Genomic DNA, 6,346 nt, shown 5'->3' with positions numbered 1-6,346 from the left:
AGAGGTAGGTGTGCTTCTCAGGGGCACATGCCCCCACCCACTGTTCTCAGCTTCCCTTCATACCTACCCAGATCCCCCTCAGTCCTACTCAGAGAGGGCCAGATGGGGACAGAGGGCACACAGCAGTCCCAGCAGGGGAGGACCTGAGTTCTCTGCGGATGAGGTGGGCAAAGGCTGGGCTGACAGTTGAGGGGTCGGTGGCAGTGGGTGTTCTGGCAGAGCTCGGGGCAGGCGTCCCCCAGGTGCTCAGAAACCACCCTTCTCAGCAGGCGGGAGGGCGGATGGGAGGCAGGGAGCACCTGTCGGCCTAATCACCGTCATTAGCTGGGCAATAAAGTGGCACGGACTGGGCCAGCCTTTGAAGGAAGGGCCTGTCGGCCCAGGTCCGGTTTGCACAGGCAGCCTGGCAGCTCGTCTCCTCCTGCACACACTAGGGCTGTGGCAGGCGGATGGGGCACCGCAGGGACAAGGGTCTGCCCCCTCTCTGCCTGGGCACCCTCACCCTTTCTCCCACCACTTCCAGAAAGGTAAGGAGGTGGAGCTCTGGGTGTCTCCCCGAAGCTGAATCTGCACAGTGCTGGGACTCAAGAACTTCTGTGGTAGTGAACTCCCTGTTGCCAGAGAAGATGAGTGAGGCCAGAAACAACCTAGGGACAGTCTGCCTCGTGCAGCTGTGTCCCCAGTTCCCAGGACAGGGCCTGGCCCAGTGACTGTTGGGTGAATGAATGCATCTGAAGGGGGCTTCTTGCTCCCAGAGGGAAGTTGGACCCGCTGCCCTCAAAGCCCCTTTCTAGACTGCTGGGTGTGGAGTGCTTGCTGTGTGACCCTGAAGTGGTGTCACCTTTTTTAAAAAAATTTTTTTTAATGTTTTTATTTATTTTTGAGAGAGAGACAGAGAGACAGAGCATGAGCAGGGGAGGGGCAGAGAGAGAGGGAGACACAGAATCTGAAACAGGCTCCAGGCTCTGAGCTGTCAGCACAGAGCCCGACGCGGGGCTTGAACTCACAGACTGTGAGATCATGACCTGAGCTGAAGTCGGACACTTAACTGACTGAGCCACCCAGGCGCCCCTGACCCGGTGTCACCTTTAAGCTCAGCACATAGGCCCAGATTTCTGAGCCATCTCCTACCGCTTCCCCTGTCCCCTAGGGCCCTGTGAGTGTCCTGTTTGCCTCACCCCTCCTCCTGCTGGCCAGCCCCAATCTCAGGGGCAACTGGCAGCCAGAGAGCCCAGGGAAGACCTTCAGAGCCAAGTTTCCAAAGGGAAACCTGGCGGGGTGGAAAGGGGGCACTAGTCAGGGAGATGGAGAAGGTGGAAGCAGGGTTGTTGACCCCCCTCTCTGGGTTCATCTTGGCTTGGCCCTTAGGTCAAAAGCAGCGCTGGGGGTTAGGGTCCTCAAATCCAGGTTAGACCCCTTGGGGGCTCAGGCCGTGACTTCTCTGTCTCCCCAAAGTCTCAGATGGGAGGCTGCTTCCTGAAGAGGAGGGGTGAGCTGCGTAGGATGGAGGGTGGTAGAGCCAGGGGGTGCAGGGTGAAGGGTGGGGGAGGACTGGGATGGGCGAGGTCCTGGTGGGTACCAGCCTGAAGACAGTGCCGCACGTAGCCTCCACCCCAGTCTGGGCCCCATTAGTCATGATCGCAGAGCCATGAGGTTTTCCTAGGGGCAGCCAGTCAAAAGTGAGCCCTCGACTTCAGGGAGGGGAGCGGGGGGAGGGGGGGGACAGAGTCAGGGGAAGAGGATAGAGCAGACTGATTGGAAAGATCAGGATGCACAGTGTCAGACCTGAGTGTTCTCACCAGTACGCAGGTGTTCACGCACATCAGGACATACGTCCTGCATTGGACACGCCCAGCATCACAGTGTAGCTCCACGGACTTAATGCACACTCAGAGCATGAGCACAGAAATGTAAATACTTGCACGCTCACACGCAGGGACACCTGGACTTCCAGAGACACTGATGCCAGGGCACACACACACACCCCCACACACACCCTGGCATTACTCCCCGCCCCCGCTCGCTCACAGCTCACAACCTTGCCTCCTAAAGCAGGAGGGATTAAGACTAGCCAGGAGAAGCCTGTCCTGCTCACCCAGCAGGGCTCTAGCCGTGTCCCTCCCTTCCGAACCCCCCCACCAAGCTCTCGGCTTGGAAACTCCCTGAATTTCCCAGAGGGTCAGCCAACCAGAACAGGCTCAGACCTCCCAACCTGGTGCCCCCGCCACACGCCCTCCACAACTCTGGCCGGTGCTCCTCTGCCACCCACAGCCAAGGAGCTGCCCGCTCTCCCCCAGGAAGCCCATCCGGATTAACCTCAGATCTCTCCAACCCTTCTTTGACATGGGGTCCTAGGGCCTCAGAGCCTCAGTTCCTCTGCAGATGTTCATCAATGTCTTCCATGCCAATGGAGCGAGACTTGGAAGCCCTGGGGAGTGGCAGGCTCAGTCCTGGGAACTCATGTTGGGAAGACAAGTCCAGCTCACGTGAGCAGAAGTGGACAGAAGATGGCTAGTCCCGATGTGGGGTGCAGGGAGGGGGCCCCTCCTCCATCACACTGGGGCCTCCAAGGGTGGAAACATGTTCTTCCTTCTCCCTGGGGTCACCAGAGTCGTGCCCGAGACTGGAGCGTGGCAGACATTGGCACCAGGGATTTCCATCCCCAGTTAGGGCTGCTACAGGCTCAAAGCAGCACAGCCCTGGGCAGAGCTCAGTGGCAGGCCGTGAACTGATTCTGACGTCCAGTCTCCAGAGAGAATAAGAGTTTCCCCTGGTCCCCGTCTGTTTGAACACCCAGCTACGGTCCCACCAGGCCAGATCCCAGCTCAGCTACATCCACAGGCCCCGAAATGAGGGTGCTGATGTGTGTGGCACCAAACCTCCAGACACAAGTCCCTTCCAAGGGGAGCAGAACTAACAGCCCGGCAGCTAGAATTGAGGTTAGACAGCAAGACAGACTTTCTGAGTCTAGGAGAGAACTCTGAGGAGCCAGTGTGACAAGAGAAGGAGACGGTGGTCCTGTCCGGAGGTGGAGAATGTGAGAAGAGAGACCTCACAAATCCCCATTCAGTCCAAAAAGCTGCAACTCCCAGGCTGCCTGCAATGAGGAAGTAACACTTCCCAAAGGAAAGAGGGAGCCCGCACCCATTCCTGGGGCAGAGGTGGATCCTGTCTCCGAAGAAAAAGGAGTTCATCTCACCATCAAAAGCAGAGTCCCATTGTGCAAGAAGGTGAAAACCACAGTGTCTCCGGCATCCCATCAGAGCCCCTCTGGGACCCTTGGCCCCTGAATTAATTTGCATTTCCTTGATTTCGAATGAAGTTAAAAATCTTTTCATTTGGGGCGCCTGGGTGGCTCAGTTGGTTAAGCATCCGACTTCAGCTCAGATCATGATCTCACAGTTTGTGAGTTCAAGCCCCGCGTCGGGCTCTGTGCTGACAGCTCAGAGCCTGGAGCCTACTTCCGATTCTGTGTCTCCCCCTCTCTCTGCCCCTCCCCCACTTGTACTCTGTCTCTGTCTCTCTCTTAAAAAAAATTAAAAATTAAGGGGCGCCTGGGTGGCGCAGTCAGTTAAGCGTCCGACATCAGCCAGGTCACGATCTCGGGGTCCGTGAGTTCGAGCCCCGCGTCAGGCTCTGGGCTGATGGCTCAGAGTCTGGAGCCTGTTTCCGATTCTGTGTCTCCCTCTCTCTCTGCCCCTCCCCTGTTCATGCTCTGTCTCTCTCTGTCCCAAAAATAAATAAATGTTGAAAAAAAAAATTTTTTTTAATAAAAAAAAAATTAAAAATTAAAAAAAAAACTTTTCATTTGTTTATTGGCCATTTGTATTTTATCTCTGAATTGCTTACTCATGTCCTTGGCCTATTTTTCTATGATCATTTTATCTATTTAGAGGAGCTCTTTATATATTACGGATATTAATCCTTTGTCTGTTATATATGTTGCAACACTTTCTTCCAGGCTGGGGTTTTTTTTTTTTTTATCTTTTATCTTTGTTTATGGTATATTTTGTTCTAATAAAATTTATACTTTTTACCTTGTCAAGTTTATCAACATATTCCTTTATGGCTTCTGGATTTGATGTTGTGCTTAAAAATGTCTTCTCTATTCCATAATCATTCAAATGTTTTCTATATTTTTAAAATTTATGGTTATGGCTTTCATTTTATGTCAGGTCTTTCATCTGCCTTTTTTTTTTTAACTGTTTATTTTTTTTAAGTTTATTTATTTTGAGAGAGAGAGAAAGCGAGCACAAGCACGGGAGGGGCAGAGAGAAGGAGAGACAGAATCTCAAGCAGGCTCCTCACCATCAACACAGAGCCTGATGTGGGGCACAAACTCATGAACTGTGAGATTATGACCTAAGCTGACCTTAACCGAATGGACCACCCAGGCACCCCTCTGCCTGAATTTTTTTTTAAATTTTTTTTTCAACGTTTTTTTATTTTATTTTATTTTTTGGGACAGAGAGAGACAGAGCATGAATGGGGGAGGGGCAGAGAGAGAGGGAGACACAGAATCAGAAACAGGCTCCAGGCTCCGAGCCATCAGCCCAGAGCCTGACGCGGGGCTCGAACTCACGGACCGTGGGGCTGAAGTCGGACGCTTAACCGACTGCGCCACCCAGGCGCCCTTGAATTTTTTTTTTACTGAATAGTGTGAAGTAGGATTTAATTTTACTTCTTTCAAATAGAAAGTCCATTATCCCAAGTCCATTTATTGAAATTTTTTCACGCTTTCCTGCTGCTTAAAACACTTGCTATTATATACCGAATTCTCACAAATACCTATGTATTCTGAATTCTATTATCTTCCATTAATTTATTTGTTGGGGTGCCTGGATGGCTCAGTCAGTTGAGCATCTGACTCCTGATTTTGGCTCAGGTCATGATCCTAGGGCCGTGGGATGGAGCCCTGAGTCAGGCTCCTTGCTGAGTGTGGAACCTGCTTAAGATTCTCCTCTCTCTCTCTCTCTCTCTCTCTCTCCCTCTGCCCCTTTCCCTGGCCCATACTCTCTCTCTCTCACTCTCTCTAAAATATATATAAATAAACAAACAAACAAATAAATAGGGTTTTTTATTTATTTGTTAATTTGCACCAAAATCACACTGGTTGTTTGTTTGTTTGTTTGTTTGTTTTGAGAGAAAGCACATGCGAGCTGGGGAGGGGCAGAGAGAGAGGGAGAGAGAGAATCCCAAGCAGGCTCCATGCTGTCAGCCTGGAGCTGGATTCAGGGCTTGATCCCATGAACTGCAAGATCACGACCAGAGCCAAAATCAAGAGTCGGTTGCTCAACTGATTGAGCCACCCAGGTGCCCCTAAATCACACTGTTTTAATTGCAGAAGCCTTATCAAACATTTTGAAATCCAGGAGGCAAGTTCTCCCGACTAGTCTTCTTTTCCAAAAGCTCTAAGCTATTCTCATGTATTAACTCTTTCCCAAAGTTTAGAATCAACTCATCAGGTTCAAAGGATGAAAAATTAGACTTGACTTGAATTACATGTAGTTTATAGATTATTTAGGGCAGAACTGACATCATTATAATATTATATTGAACTTTCTATTCAGGAACATGATTGCCTTTATATTTATTCAGGCTTTATTTTATGTCTGTCAATAAAGTTCTATTTTCTTCAAAGAGATTTTTTTATACTTTATTTTATTTTAGAGAGAGAGAGAGCATGTGCATGCAAATGGGGAAAGGGGGAGAGAGAGAGAGAGAGAGAGAGAGAGAGAGAGAGAGAGAGAGAATCTTAAGCAGGATCCATGCTCAGTGCAGAGCCCAGTGTGGGACTCGATCCCATGACCCTGGGATCATGATCTGAGCCAAAACCAAGAGTCAGACGCTGAACCAACTGAGTCACCCAGGCGCCCCTCTTCAAAGTGATTTTATGTACTTCTTATGTTCTCTGTGTTTCATTTTGGGTTATTTCTATTGTTATGTCTTCAATTTACTAATATTTTCTCCTGCAATGAATGTTGACGCCATTCAGTAAATATTCCATCTGATGCATTGTAATTATCATCTCTATAAGTTTAATTTAGATTTTCCCCCCCATTTTCCATGTCCCTAACTTTCTGCAACTATGGAATTCAGATATAATAACTCTTTTTAATATCCTTGCCTGCTAACTCTAACAGCTTTGTCATTTGGGTTTGGTATTAACTGACAGATTTATCTTCTCATTACAGGTTAAAGTTTGTTTCTTATTGCTGGGTACTGTATTTATTCCTGGGTACTGTATGCTATTGTTACTATTGTGAATGGGATCTTGTGTCTCCTTTTATTTTCCACTTGGCTGTTTTAGTTGCATAGAAATAGTTTTCGTTTTTCTATACTTAAC

This window comes from Prionailurus bengalensis, chromosome E1, assembly GCF_016509475.1.
Source record: "Prionailurus bengalensis isolate Pbe53 chromosome E1, Fcat_Pben_1.1_paternal_pri, whole genome shotgun sequence".
NCBI lineage: Eukaryota > Metazoa > Chordata > Mammalia > Carnivora > Felidae > Prionailurus > Prionailurus bengalensis.
This window is presented reverse-complemented; position numbering follows the sequence as displayed.